The 16,303-nt window shown below is 40.0% G+C and overlaps 1 protein-coding gene across 1 annotated transcript in view; it reads right to left on the bottom strand.

The window, feature by feature from the left end:
• Window positions 1–16,303, bottom strand: part of CNTNAP2 (contactin associated protein 2) — a 1,332,959-nt gene that overhangs the window by 677,075 nt on the left and 639,581 nt on the right. The gene's annotated exons all lie outside the window — the stretch shown is intronic.

The following is a 16,303-nucleotide window of genomic DNA, read 5'->3' on the forward strand; positions in this document are numbered from 1 at the left end:
AAAACTTTTTTGATACCTCTGAAGAATTTGAAAGATTTCTTTACAAAATTAATAATTCTGGTAAAAGTCCACATCTATGAAATGCAAGTCCTGAAGTCTTTAGGTACTGTGCACTTGAACTCCTACTCCCAACATCTGCCATTTGTTCAATTATCGAGTAGGAGATCTGCCCCTGGGACTTCCTTTCCTACCTTCCTCCTTCATCTTCTCCATCCTTCCCTTTGGCTTTCCATGGTTTCCTGTCTGCAAAGATGTTAGATCTCCACATCTACTTCATTTCAACAACAACACACTGGACTCAAACAATTCTAAAATGTTTTTATTTACTTAATCCTTATTTTTTCCTGCAAATAGTTACTAAGTCCTTACGATGCATTGAGCAGTGGATTAGACTACAGAGATACAGCTGTGGACAACATGGATCAAGAACTTCTGGAGTAGGATTTGCTCTCTATGTGGGTACTGCTTATGCATAAAATGCTATTGGAAGAGGATGTGGCTAGAAAGTTAAGCAGAACCCATACAGATTTTATCCCACATAATGATTAATTCGCCCACTTTCAATCTCCCAAGTGTCTTATTTGGATAATACATTATAGTTGCTCTAATTTTGAATACCATGCCAAGTGAAAGGCAGTGAGGAAGTATTTTTGAACTTGAAGCAGGAAGAGGTCACAATTAGATGTAGGTTTTGGAAAGAAAACTAGTAGTTAACCTTTTGCACTCGGATGTCGAGTGTGACTCGACACGGTTAGCATCGGTAGGAGCTCGAGAAAAAAGCAAGCGAGTGCAAAGGGTTAAACTGGATTCCAGGGAAGTGATTAAGAAGATCAGGAGAGCATTTAGGCTGTTACTGCCATAGGCCAGTTGAAAGATGACTAGCTCTCTCCTATATAATAAAAAGCTAATATGCAAATCGACCGAACAGCAGAACGACCAGTCGCTAAGACAAGGACTGACCACCAGGAGGCAGATGCTCAATGCAGGAGCTGCCCCTCGGTGGTCAGTGCACTCCCACAGGGGAGTGCCGCTCAGCCAGAAGCTGGGCTCATGGCTGGTGAACACAGTGGCGGTGGCAGGAACCTCTCCTGCCTCTGTGGCAGCGCTAGGGATGTCCAAAGCCCTCAGTTGGACATCCCCTGAGAGATCCCAGCCTGCAAGAGGGCGCAGGCTGGGGCTGAGTGACCCCCCTGGGTACACGATTCTTGTGCACCAGGCCTCTAGTATGAGAATATAAGCACAGAGTAGACATGACTGATTCACATGTTTGTAATAGCAGTAGGACATGGAGACCAGGTAAGTGTACATAGGAAGATAGAGAGTTCAGAATGCTCTAAACCCACAAAATCCCATCTAATAAAATAGTAATATGCAAATTTACCATCACTCCTACACACAAGATGGCCACCCCCATGTGGTCAAAGATGGCAGCCCCCATGTGGACACAAGATGGCCACCACAAGATGGCCGGCAGGGGAGGGCAGTTGGGAGTGACCAGGTCAGCAGGGGAGGGCAGTTAGGGGTGACCAGGCCTTCAGGGGAGGGCAGTTGGAGGGACCAGGCCTTCAGGGGAGGGCAGTTAGGGGTGACTAGGCTGGCAAGGGAGGGCAGTTAGGGGTGACCGGGCCAGCAGGGGAGGGCAGTTAGGGGCAACCAGGCTGGCAAAGGAAGGAAGTTAGGGGTGACCGGGCCAGCAGGGGAGGACAGTTAGGTCAACCAGGCCTGCAGGGGAGGGCAGTTGGGGGCAACCAGGCCGGCAGGGGAGGACAGTTAGGGGCAATTGGTCTGGCAGGGGAGCAGTTAGGCGTTGATCAGGCTGGCAGGGGAGTAGTTAGGGGGTGATCAGGATGGCAGGCAGAAGCAGTTAGGGCAATCAGGCAGGCAGGCATGTGAGCGGTTGGGAGCCAGCAGTCCTGAATTGTGAGATCGATGTCCGACTGCGTTTGTACATTCCTCAAGGGGTCCCATATTGGAGAGGGTGCAGGCTGGGCTGAGGTAACCCCCCACCCATGCACAAATTTCATGCACTGGGCCTCTAGTCTGAAAATAAACTAATTAATTATTCATCTTTGACAACCTCTCTCCAGATCATTACAATTTCTCAGTATAGCTCAAAGTCATCCATAATGTCAAGTTCAAATTCTAAATTCCCTTTGGCCCAACTGCCATTAAAATCTTTCACCTTTCTTCTCTAATATTTAATAATTAGTTATTCTCTTGCCAACACCCCAGTCATTTTCCTTAGTACAAATGATATCTGGTTTATAGCAATCACCCTTTTAATCTACTATCTCACCCAAATATTTCTTTACTTCCCACCAAATTATGCTTTTTTTATCCAATTTTATTCTAGTCCTAAAACATTACTTTCATAATGTTCAAAGAATGTGTAATGGTTCTTCAATATCTATGATATTATATCTCAGATCAGCCTCTATGCATGTAAGACCTGCCATTAATCCAATAGATCTTTCCTGGTTTTAGCAACTTGCCAATGTAAACCTTGTACTCTGGTCAGGTGAATTTGACATAGGAGATTGCTCACCCATCCTGGGCTTGCCTTCATCTCCAATATATATACTACAAGCCTCTTTCTCAATCTATAAATTTTCTTAATCAGAGTTAACTGCTGAGGCAGATGTGGTAAGAGGCAGGTCTCTGCAGTAAAACTGACTTGGGTTGAAATTCTGATTCCATGAAGTGTTATGTATATAACACTGGCAAAGTGTCCTAACTTTATTTAGCCTTGCATGGAGAATGGGTATATTTAAGGGTGGTTTGAGAATTGGAGGAAGTAACCAACAGCATTTGCCTAATATTATGTCTGGTCATAGTAAATATTTAATAGGTGGAATTCTTATGATCAATATGATAGTTATTATTTCGGTCCCACTCATATTCCTCCTTTCTTAAGGAGACTCCCTGCAGGCAATATGTCTATTTTTCTGTACAGTTAAAGTCATTCATTGCTCACCTCATGTACTGTAATACTTAATTATGATAAACTAGGGCTTGATTAATTGTTGATTGAATTTCATATACAAACATTTTATTTCCTAAACAAGACTGAATTATCTTGAAGACATGCTTAGTTGGCTCACCATAAAAAGCACATGCCTATGTATGAAAGCACCATGGGTGAGAAGCGTCAGTCACACCTGCATTTCTAAGTAAGCATGTTAGCATTTTAAAGAGGGCTACACATCTCGACCCAGGTAACTAAGAATGCTAGTAGATGTTGAAGGCAGAGGATATGGGCAGTTCGGGAAGCAAAACCTCTTCTCTTTTCCTTCAAACTATGACAATTATTCTGCTTGTCCCTAACTAAGGACAGGCCTATGAGCTGCTTTTGCCTCATTGACACAAATGGAAAACCCAGCACCTCAGTCAGACTTTATCATGTGTGAAAAATCACCTGCAGAGCTTATTAAAACAGGGGCTCTGCCTCAACCAGGGGATTCTGACTCAGTAGAGAATCTGCAGTTCTAATAAGCTCCCAAGTGATTGCTGGTGCTGCTGGTCTGAGCACATTTTAAAAAGCACAACTCTAATCCTGAAAAAGTGAACTCTAGCCCAGGTCGGTGTGCCTCAGTTGGTCAAGTGTCTTCCCATGCACAAAGAGATCCCTGGTTTGATTCCTGGGTTTCTGGCTCGATCCCCAGTAGGGGGTGTGCAGGAGGCAGCTGATCAATATTTTTCTTTCTCCCTCTCCTTTCTTCTCTCTTTAAAATCAAATTTAAAAAGAACATTAAAAAAGTTAACTCTAGAAAAGTGGATAAATTCTTAAGTTACATTTAAATATAAACAGAAAAAATAAGTGACTAAAAGGTGATGCAGTAAAATTTTAAATAAAATAAAGCTAGAATGCCACACCACTTCACTCAGGATAATAAAAATGGAATGTGATACCAAACTCTAAATTAAAATACAATGTCAAAAGAAATATACTTGGAGGAATTCACAGAAAAATATTTAGAAAGAAATACAGCAAAACATAAATAGTGATTATCTTAATAAAGAAAAAAACACACACAAAACATAGTGATTATCTTCTGAGTAATAAGATTATGGATGATTGAAAACCTTTCATTATTTTCTGTGTTTTTCATATGGCTTTATAATGTGCGTTAGTAATGTCATCATTAAAAATACTCTTGCAAAATGTGTATTAGAAAAATGATACTGAGGTAAAATGTCAAGGGCAATTGTAATACAGCAAAATTGCATTCGTTTTATAAATGAATAAGGAATTAAGAGATTTCTGCTTAAATCTTTCTGTCATTTATACTTGGGAAACTCCCCTTAACTTGGTTTTCTCAACTGTAAATTGAAGGCAAAAATAATACCTCCATCACCAAGTTACTGCAAAGATTGAATGAAGTCACAGGATGTGTAAACTGAAAAGCACTGAACATACTAACATTCCAATGCAGAGAATGGGCTGACCACAGCATTCAACTGCATGCCTCAGCCAGGCGAGTCTGGCAGTCCTGGCTAGGTGGCAGAGTTTTGCACATGAAGCTACAGGAGAGGACTGAGCAGCTTGGGCCAGTGAAGAAAGAGAAGAGAGGGGCCTGAGCCATTGTCAGTAATTGAGTTTGCTAGTAGGCTGCTGAAGATCAGAAAGGAAATTGGGCTGATGGCAAAACAAATAGACTCATTAACTCCATTGATTTGCAGTGTCCCCTGCTTTTCAAAAGTTTGCTTTATGCCACTTTGCTTTTGCAATGGACCCTACATAGTGCCTGTTTTTGCTAACTGAAGCACACCCCTAAAGCAGAAAACAGCATTCAGTGTTTGTTTTGTAGAGAGCCTTCATAGAGGTGGCCTGCGCCCCAAGGTGCCAGAGTGGCCCCACCAGCTCCTTTCCTGGGAACTACTCAGCCTCTCAGTATGAAGCCCCATAGCTTTGAACTGTGCCTGTGAGCATCTGTGCTTTATCTCCATTTATTTTGTGCATCCATTAGCCAGATGTGTCCTAAGGTAATTGCTTCTTGGCTTTACGCCGTTTTGACTTCCTAAGGTTTCATAGGAATGCTCTACTTTCAGAGGGTGAGGAAAGCCTGAACTGGAAAAGTAATTTTTCTCTGCCGTAATTCTTAGTCCCAAATAAAAGGGCTCATATTCTTAAGTAAATGGCAGGTATTTAGAAATATGACAGCTGAACATATCTGATTGAATTTCAGAGCATGTAAAAATCCAATAAGTGATAAATCCTAAATACCTTATTCATTTTCATGAAACAATGAATGCTGTCTCTGTAAGATCATGTTAAGAGAAATGGGATATGACAAGGGACTGCTTTATTAGCTTCCTATGGTTGCTGTAACAAAATAAGCAAATTCTTGGTGGATTAAAACAACACAATTGTATTATCTTAACAGTTCTGGAGATCAGAGCTTGAGATGGGTTTCACTGGGCTAAATTCAAGTTGTGTGTAGGGCGTATTCTTTGGAAACCTCTAGGGAAGAATCCAGTGTCTTGTCTTTTCCAGCTTGTAGAATGCACCTGCATTCCTTGGCTCACTGTCTGATTTCTCCATCTTTGAAGCCAATGGTGACTGATGGGGTCTTTCTCACACTCCATCACTCTGATTCTCTGCTTTCATTGTCACCTTTCTATTTTAAGGAGCTTTATGGTTTCATTATGTGCATCCAGATAATCCAGGATTATATCATGTAAATGTCCTCCAGATATTCCAGGATTATATCATGTGCAAAGGGACCATTAAGTCCCTTTGCTGTGTAAGATGACATAGTCACAGGTTTATTCCATGGTTTAGAACACAGGCAGATTTTGGGAGGTGGTGGAGGCATTATTCTGCCTATCACAACTGTATAAAAATAACACAATTGCTCTATTTAAAAACACATTTTATGTCCTGGCCCGTGTGGCTCAGTTGGTTGGGCATTGTTCTGTGCACCATAAGGTTGCCAGTAGGATTCCCAGTCAAAGCACAAGCCTGCGTTGCAGACTAGATCCCTGGTAGGGGGTATGCAGGAGGCAGTGGATCGATGTTATGCTCTCACATTGATGATGCTTCTCTCTCTTTTCCTCTCTCTCTAAAAATCAATAAACTATTTTTAAAAATTTAAAAAAGAACACATTTTATTAAACACGCAGTGGATTCGCAGAGTTGTTGATTAACGAAAGAAGTATTCAACAGAATAACAAAGATAGAAAAATAAAGTCTACCATTTGGACTGAACATGAAAGGTCCATATGGCCTTGCAGGTGATGCCTTCTCTGCCCTCCCAGTCTAGACCCAGACATATCACAACACCTTGGCAATTGTCAACTCACAGGCATAGAAGAGTAGAGGTTTTAAGAGCAAAGATGTACAACAGGCACAATGTGCTGGGAAATAAAAACATAAATTAAGTGTGGGGAAGCACCGGATTTCGTTGTTAAGTCTGTAAGGAAGATTCTCCAAAAGGTCAGGGGCCTCTTAGAGGGACCTTGCTGAGGGCAGCAGCTCCTGCCTTGACTTTCCCAATCAGGTCCTAGCCCCCAGGAGTGTTTTGCTGGAATCTCTATGTTTGGTCTTTAAGCCTGACTTTGTAGAAGCATGTGCTTTCTAAAGGATACTTACCCTGCTGATTGTATCTAGAGGTTAATTTTAGTTCAAGTTGTTGTTACAACAAAAGCCTAAGGAGGCAGGCAATTGGGGCTGTTTTGGTGCCTCCTGCCAAGCAGCCCCTTAGCCTTCTCTTTCACAGAAATGTGTGTGAGAGTAATTCATTCATCCGTTGCTCAGGGTCTACTGGTCAGTCCCAGTAATTAAGGAATGACTAGAGTAAGGGAAGAATATAAAGGAGGAAATACTCCCAGGGAGAAGGAGAATGCCCAAGAGTCTGAATTGCTGCAGGGAGAGAACTGGCAATGCATTTAGGGAACAGATTTGGGAGACTTTTTAAACAGTTCAAGGTGGGGGTATTTGTAGAAACCAGACTATAAGAAAAGGAACATGTTGGTGTAATAAAGTAGGGACCATGCTATTATAGAAATTTGAAGCATGAAGGGGAAAAAATAGAATAAAAATTGATAGATGTTGTTAACTTCAAGTAAGGACGTTGTTTTTTTTTTGGAATGTATAAGACAGATTCATGTTATCTTTTAAATAGTATTATTTCTGATTATTAAAAGAATTTACACTCTTCTGATTAATTTTGGAAAAGTAGCAAATAATAAAAACAGGAAATAACTTATTCTCCTGCCTCCGGTTGCAAACTTGGGGAGCTTGCATTTCCTTCTCTTTCTGAATGCTAGGTCCATCTCCTTCCTTCTTTCTAGCCTCCTTCAAGGCTATGACAGTTAATAGAACTAGCAGAGTGCAGGATGAAGAAGGGCCACATTTTATTGGTGATTGTCAGGGATTCCATAGCCCCCTCACTCTCTGCTTTCATGAAATAAGGTCTAAATTCTGACAGTCAATTTCAGATTCTTGCGAATCTAAAACCAACAATTTTGCTTGTTAATGAACCTTCACCAGCACTGGCTAGACTGATTTTAAAACAAAACAAAAAGGATAACGTAGTTTCTTACTGGATTAGCAAACAAGAAAACTTGCCATTGTTGTTTTACCTTCACTTTTTATTAATAGTTGGAAAATTTATTTTAAAATATACATTAGAGGTGTTTTTTTCCTTTTTGAGGTACATAATTATGACCTGTGCCCATTGATGTTTTGTCAGCATTTTTTTCTATTCACTTAAATTATTTTATAATACAAATCAAAATAAATCTTGGGTTCTGTCACATTTTTCCTTGTTCTTATTTTTTTTTTTTTTTGCTTTATAGCCTTAAGTAAGCCATTTTGGATGTATAAATATCTTATTTTGTGTTATCAAATCTATTATGATTTTCCATTTAAAATTTGTTTTCACATTTTTAAGTGTAAATTGGACAATAAAGGCTTGCTGACCATCCTAATGAGTTTATATTACTCTGTAACCACAGAATAGAGAGTATAAAATAAGGTGATAACATTATTAATTTTATGTTTAAGAAATATCTCTTGGAAGCTGTGTAAATAATAGGTTATAAAAAATAAATATTAACTAGAAGACTATGGTAAGGGGCTATGAAAGATATGATTAAAATATAACATACTATTAAGAAATAAAAGCAGGCCCCCAAGAATGGGGCAGAAAGCACAGATCTGGGATTTGGTGTCATGACTTCACTTTTCACACAAATAGTGATGATTCAGAAAAGACTTTGGGTTGAAATGTGTTCCCGCAAATGACACTGAAGCTCTAATTCCTGGTACCTATGACTGTAACCTTATTTGAAGATGATTAAGTTAAGATGTCATTAGAGTTAGAGCTAATTCAACTTGACTAGTATCCTTGCAAAAAGGGGAAATTTAGACATAGAGACAAATGTCTATAAAGGAAAGACACAGGGAAATGCCAACTGCAAACTAAGAGGTGCCTGAGGCCAGCAGAAGCGGATAGAAAATCAAGGACAGATTTTCCCTCACAGCCCTCAGGGAAAACCAATCCTGCAGATACTTTGATTTCTGACTTCTAGCCTCAGAACTTTAAGGCAATAAATCTCTGTTGCCACCCTGTTTTTGGTACTTTGTATAACAGCAGCTCAAGGAAACTTACACAGACACAGAGTTGCCAACAAACTAACTGAGCCAAGCTCCCCCTGCCCCAACTCTGAGCTTTTTCAACTTTCTGTAAGTGATATGAAGGACAACTCCCCACCATGTTCCCTTACTTTACTTTTAAGAGAGAAACATCTTCCTGATAAAATAGCTACTTCTGGCCCATTATGTGCAAGGGCTTATGCTGGGTGCTCTGCACAGTACAAAGTAACAGCTCCCTGGAGCTCCGCTGATGCTGGTGAGCTGAGGAAGGCTCTCCTCATTTGTACACCTCATGCTTTGAGAGAGATCATCACACATGTGGTATCCATCCTTCCTGTTATTATCTTCTAAAGTGCACAGATTGCTAGGAGTGGCCAAGGCTGAAACTTGTTAAAAAGTAAATTGTGCCCTAGCTGGTTTGTTTCCGTGGATAGAGTGTTGGCCTGCAGACTGAAGGATCCTGGGTTCAATTCTGGTCAATTATTAATTAATTATTTATTATTTATTATTATTATTGACATCATCATCATTAATCTACTTATGCCCATCGTGTATTTCTCATTTGAAACTATGAAATTTACTTTCTTATCTGAATCAGCCTCAGGAGCATTTGGTTGGAGAAACTAGTTTTCTCAGCATCTCATTATTCCCATTAAGGTTAACTATTGAGTGACAGCCAAGCTGGAAGTCCAGAGAGGCGGGAGTGGCCTTGAGACCTCCCCCTGTGAACGCTCCCTATTCCAGCACCGTACAATTATTTTTAATTAGGACATGTGTAAGCTTCATAATAACTAAGTCCTCATTAACACTTGAATATTAACCTCATATGTTTTCTGTTTCTTTGGATAACTTTTTAAAGCTTGAATAAATGCCCTGACCACATTATTTCCACAAGGAACTATTGTCTCATTATGGGCACACAGAAAATGTTGGTGGTGGAGTGTGGATTTAAACAAAGATATTCTGCATGCTAATATTATGTCATGAACTTTCCGTGAATATAATTTTTGTATGAGATGTTTTTTTATTATTATCCTCTAATGGGTTCATTTACCTGTTCAAGTCTCAAGGGAAACAGGTAATTTGGGGGGAAAAAAGTTTTGATTTTGTTATTAAACAACAACACAACAGCTCATAGTTCTCTTATATGACTAACCAGTCCATTAAACAATTTTTTTTTGAAATCAGAGTAAAATCTGTATTTATGACTTCATTTCTATTCTCTCTCTTCCCATCCCCATCCCAATTCTGCCTTTTGTTTGATCCACCCCTGAGTCCCTCCAGTCTTTACATTGATTCCAAGTTTCTACTTCAAAGAAAACAATAATCCACACTTTCACAATGATGGTCAGAAAACTACAATTTTGTGACTTTATATTATCATGACTGCCATAGTCCTTCATGATGTCAATATCCATTCCTGGCATTCTTTGATCTTCACTCCACAGAACATCAAATTATTCTGTATTTCATGACTCAATCTAGACAAGATCTACCTGTATTTTCTTCATTATTACTTTCAAGTTATAGAAGACCATGAGGAGGTAAAAAATAAAAATCCTGTAAAAACATATGGGCATCCTACAAACACTTGCTTCCCTATTTTCATAGGGCTTCACAATGGAGCTTGGCAATCCCATTTATGACTCAGTTCCTACAAGAGTTGCCTGTTGTCTCTTGCTTCATCTACTTAATCCCCAATTCCTATCTCTAACATTCTCACTCTCATTTTCACTGTTTCCATAATGAGAATAACATTGACTCAAGATGTCTCAGAGACTATATTCCTCTCTCTCAATATGACTCTGCACGAAACAGGTCCTTCTTCCTTTCCTACTGCAATTTAATTAACTTATTGATATCTACTAATGTTATAATAGATTTATTACTATACTTTGTACTAGAAAATTTTTTTAAAAAAGTGAGCAGAATTTGTTATCTAATTATGTGGCAGACATGTTGAGAGATAAAATAATGTACAATTTGCTAAGTGTACAAAAGATATAAACAAAATGCCATGAGACTTTAGTAACAGATTGGTTAAATTGGTTTTGGACAGTCTGGAAGTCTACATTTGTGAATTCACTTTAAGCTGAGTTTTAAAGGATGAACAGGAGTTTGCCAGAAGGAGGACAGCAGGACCCCTCCGATTGCTCCTTCCCAATGCTGTTACTCCATGCCAGTCCTCTGATAATTTAAGATAATTATTTTCTTGATTTTCCTTCTGTGTTTTTTTTTCCATTGGCTCCATCTTTCCTTTAATCTGTGCTTGATCTTCTCTATTTGGGGTGGTTAGAAGAGGAACAAGAAGAAGAAGAAGAAGAAGAAGAAGAAGAAGAAGAAGAAGAAGAAGAACAACAACAACAACAACAACAACAACAACAACATACACATGCTGCCCTTTAGTCCTATTCAACAACCAACCTAGGGGAACTTCTTCACCACCTACACCTTCACTTTCATGAATGCCTTGAAAAATATTCCATATTCATCTTTATAACAGTGGTATGAGGTAGGTGTTATCATCTTCAGAGGCAGATCCAGATTTTCTGGAGCCTGATGTTAATATATTTTGGAGGCTCTCTTTAAGAAAAAATATTCATATCAAATGAAAATAATGTTGGTATGTGAATGGGAAGTGGAAGTATGGTCACAAGTTATTCCTAGACCAGCAATAACTTAATATACAGACATGATCACAGATCTCATAAATAAGTCACTCAGCTCAAATGTACTGTATCCCCAACTCAATCTCTCCTCACCCAAACACCACAAAGTCTTAGAGTACTCTAAAGCAAGCTAATATGTGATGGGGGGAAATTGGAGAGAGGGCAGTCTTGGCTTGTTGCAGGTATAAGATATCTTATCCTTGTACATTTCACATGAACATGTGACCATGTGAACATACCCTACACAAGTGAGGGGCTCTGAAGCTTCAGCTCTATGATTATTTCCTCTGATTATTCCCAGTTTACAAATGAAGAAAGGAAGGCTCAGAAAGGTTCTGCAATTTACCCAAGTCACACAGCTGGTCAGTGAGTGGACACCTAGACTCCAACAGGTGCTCTGCCTTCACAGGTGATGTTTCTTTTGTTGGCCAGCACAAGCTCCTGCCGTTCTGTCTGCTATTGGGGGTGCTATTTACTTCTGAGTAGTTTAAATGTCCCACTGAACAAGTTCTTCATTTAAAAAGGAAGAAGAAAGAGAAGAGGTACCTATCTACTTTAAATGATGAAATGTGTGGTAGATGGGGAAGCACTTTTAAATGATAAATGAGAATGTAGATAATTAGGCTTTCCTGTGCTGAGCTGTAGCCATTATGCCCATGGAATTCTAATTAGACATCACTTCTTGGTAAGTCCATTTTCAAAATTAAGATACCTCTGGGAAAATCACTTGATAGATATTTTTCCACTCGTAGGATTTCAAGGCACATGTGGACCAGAGTCACCTGAAATTGCAAAAAGCTTTGGGAGGAGATGGTGTGATGTTGGCTTTTGGGTACAGGCACATCCATTCTGGGCTGAAACTGTATTATCCTGCCTTATTTTTCTATTGCCCAATCAGTTGCTGGATGATTTCATCTAAATAGCTAGTGATTAGGTGAGATACCACATATACACCATCTAGTATCATTCCATTTCATTTCCCTTGGCAAACACAAAAAGGCCACACTCATTTTAATCATTAAACACAATATGACAAAGAAAATATTCTTCTTTAAAGTTCTATGTGGTTCAAGATCAAATAGAAATATATTGAGTGTAACCAAAGTGGTGAAAAATTCAAGCTCTGCTCAGCTTACCTTACTGTGCACAATTGAAAACTGGCTGTATTGATTTCTTGCCCAATATACATACAGTGAAATCTCATTTACCCAACATCCTTTGGAAATGAAATGTTTACAGAACTATAGAATTTTAGAGATTGAGAAGACCTTGGTGTCATCTAATCTAGCTACCTCATTGTAAATAATTATAATAATTATAACAACAACAGCTACTTGGGCTCTTACTATGCATCATATTCTTAGCTGAGTGTATTGCATGCAATGTGCCATCTGATTTTCATAGTAATCCTGTGAGGTATGTATTATTCTTTTCATTTTACAAATGAGGACACTGAGGCTCAGAGAGATCAAAATAACTACTTAGGATACAAGTCATGAAGCCAGGATTGAATATGAACCCATGGCTTCTTTTCTTAGCTACTATATTAACCTTGCTCTGAGAGTCAAATACATCAAAAGCCTTACTCACCTAAAGTCACTCATTTATTTAGTGTCCATTACTAGACCAGTACTTGAATCTATCTCTAATCACATTACCTCTATATCATACAAATTCTAACATAAGTGAACCGATGAACTATTTTCCTTCCTTTAAGCACTAAAACTCATTTTATTTTAAACATTTTTAGTGAAAATCATTCTAAAATTATTGCATATTAAGCTTTCTGCTTCCTTAATCATACTACATTAAATATAATTGCTATTTCTTGCTGACTCAGGTTTCAAAATTACCCACATCCATCACTGGATGATGCCCTGACAACATGATACTCTCACCAAATGATCCCAGGAAACTGTTTCATTAACTTGTTGGTTTCCTGTTTTATAAACCATAATTCCTTATCGCATTATTACTTGAGATGTCCTGCTACTATTGTCCAAATTCTAACTGCACTTCTTGTTTGCATAGAAATAAAATTACTCTTACTGTGTCATGAGTTGGGAAGCAATACAGGCAGACCTGTTTATCGTGGATGTTTGCAAAACAAACAAAACAAAACAAATCTGACCTCTAGGTTAGTGTCATCTTCCCTTATGAGATATTTTTGCTTTCTGAAGGATAAGGTGGAGGTAACCAGCACAGGGCAGAGAAAGGGCTGCATAAGCAAAAATAGGATGTGCAAAGGCTCAAGGGCCAGAATGTGATGCTTGGTGGGAGGGGTTGGCGGGGGGGGGGGGGGGGGGGGTCCTGAGGGACATCAAGAGAGACTGCAATCCAGATTTCAAGACCAGCAAGTAGGAGGAGTTGAGACAAGAATCAACCATGGACCAATTTTCAAAGAACTGGTGCTTTAACTTCGAGACTTTGACTTAGCCTGAGAGTAATGAGAAGCACTTAGAGGAGTTTCAATGCAGGATGAGATGATCAAGTAGGATTAAGAATCCCCTTTGGTGATAATATGAAGACTGGGCATGAGAGCACTAACAGTGCAGTCAGGAAGAACAGTTATCAGGCCACGGCATGGTTTTGAAACAAGATCCTTTCAGTAGAAATCAGTACCCTCATTGCTGTAATAAGAAGGAAGAAATGGACAAGCCCTAGGGCCACTTGTAGCTCCAAAACTCTGTAACCCTGTTTATGATTATTCCTTAAAACATGGTCGATGATATGCAAAAATTAAATAAATAAAGTGTTTTGACTTGATCTTAATCTCTACTCGATTGCAGCTGGAAGTTGATATTGTTTCTGCATTGGAGTCATAAAACAATTGTTGGCTTTTGAGTCTGTTCTGACATTTGATTTACTTCCCTGGTCTGTACAAATTTATGATGACAGGGGTAAAACACATCACAGGTCAGCATTCCAGAATCTCAATTCATTTGGTCATTAGTAATATTCTGAGATTATCCCAATGACTTCTCAACAGGGTGCTAGTGAATGGGCAGAGACATTATTAATCCTGAACCCTGGGGCCAGAAGAGTTGGACTCTTGGCTGGCTTCCCTATCAATGTGCTCTGTAAACTTGAGCAGGGCACTTACCCTGTGTGGCTCAGTTCCCTTCTCTGTAGAATAGAGGTGGTAATATTACCTCTTGTAGAATTTTGTGAGTAATGAACATTTTGAGTATCTTGTACTTATTGAGCTCTATATAATTATTAGAGGCCCAGTGCATGAAAATTCATGCACTGGAGTGGGGGGTCCCTCAGCCCGGCCTTGCCCCCTCTCACAGTCCAAGAGCCCTCAGGGGTGGGAGGCAACCTGGTGATCAGGGGAAGACGATGCCCCCATCACACCTTTGCTGCTGCCATTGCCGGCAGCGCAAGCCTCAGCTGGCCCTGGTTACCTGAGCCTCGGGCAGGCCCTGGGTGGCTGGGCAGCCAACATCCGAGGCTTGCTTGTGCCTTGGGCCAGCCCTAGGTGGCTGGGGGGCTGAGGGGACTGGGGAACTCCAGAGGCAGGTACACAGAGCAGCCAGACCTGCCTAGGGGCGGGCCTGGACATGCCACATGCCTGCTGCCCCAGCAGGGCTGAGGGGACTGGGCGCCACCATCTTGTGGCTGTGGGCACTGCCATCTTTGAGGGCATGGCAGTAAATTAGCATATTCCCTCCTTATTGGCTGTGAGCGCCGCCATCTTTGTGAGGGTGTGGCAGTCAATCAGTATATTCCCTCTTTATTAGATAGGATTAGTTATTATAATGTTAGTCATAATCTTCTTCAAGATCATTACTCTGGAAACAAAAATGATATGTAGCACACTAAAGATGAATAAGAACTTCACTTACTTCTTTTTTTCTTTTAAGTAATTAAAAAACATATTGGCTAATCAATTCAGATCTAATTTATAATCATTCTTCTTTTTTTAAATCCTCACCAAAGAAGTAAGGATATTTTCCCATTGATTTTTAGAGAGAGTGGAAGGAAGCAGGGGGAGATAGAGGAGAGAGAGTGAGAGAGAGAGAGAAACATTGACCCTAAAACATCTGAGGTTTGCCTGCGCCTTGGGCCAACCTTGGGTGGCTGGGGGGCTGAGGGTGGGTCTGGTTGCACCGTGTGCCTGTCCCCTTCCCTCCCCCGCCCCCCGTCAGGGCTGAAAGGACTGGGGAACTTCGGCAGGGCTGAGGGGACTGGGCACCGCCATTTTGTGGTTATGGGCGCCTTCATCTTTGTGATGGTGTGATGGTCAATTTGCATATCCCCTCTTTATTAGATAGGATATCACCCCAATAAGTTAAACTTTTTTAAAAAAGAGTTCTAATTGTTCCAAAGTTTTCACACTGAGCTGAAATCAGACCCCTAGAACTTATTACCATGGATCCTAATTCTTCCTTTTGGTTACTCAGAACAAGCCACAGAGGCCTTTTCATGATATGAACTATCTTCAACTTATTTGTATCAATCTTTGAAATTAACTTAAGATTTAATTCTCATTAAAGCATAAGGAGTTCTTAAATGCTTTTCATAGCAGTCACTTGTAAGCAGTACTAACTCTCAGTAAACTTGCAAAGCAATTCTCCATTACCTCCTCTTACCCCATTATGCCACTCCAGGGCACTCCTCAACAGATGGCCTATTTTCCTCAAAATTTTTTTTCCTTCCTCCCTGATTAATACACCTCACCCCTAATGAATCTCTAGCTCTTTATTCAGTTCTTTAGTTTTTGCCTCAGAGATAAGAGATCTGACAAGCTAATTCACATCATGATGCGGATAGCCCCAAATAATTTTTCTTGGGCCTTTCTTAAAAGGCTATATTTAGAAGTCAAAGTCCTCTAGTTCACTGGTAGTAAATTTCAGGCATTGTGCATACAGATGAAGGGGAATGTTTAGAGGCCAATGGAGTCTCAGCTACCCTCGAAGCAAAGGCTTACTGCTAAAGTATATATCCCGAGGGCTTAATTGTTAGGGGCTGTTAAGACTCCATCTCTGGTTGATGGAGAATGGAGGGGGTCAGGGAAGATAACCAACCAGAA

This window comes from Eptesicus fuscus, chromosome 14 (assembly GCF_027574615.1).
Source record: "Eptesicus fuscus isolate TK198812 chromosome 14, DD_ASM_mEF_20220401, whole genome shotgun sequence".
NCBI lineage: Eukaryota > Metazoa > Chordata > Mammalia > Chiroptera > Vespertilionidae > Eptesicus > Eptesicus fuscus.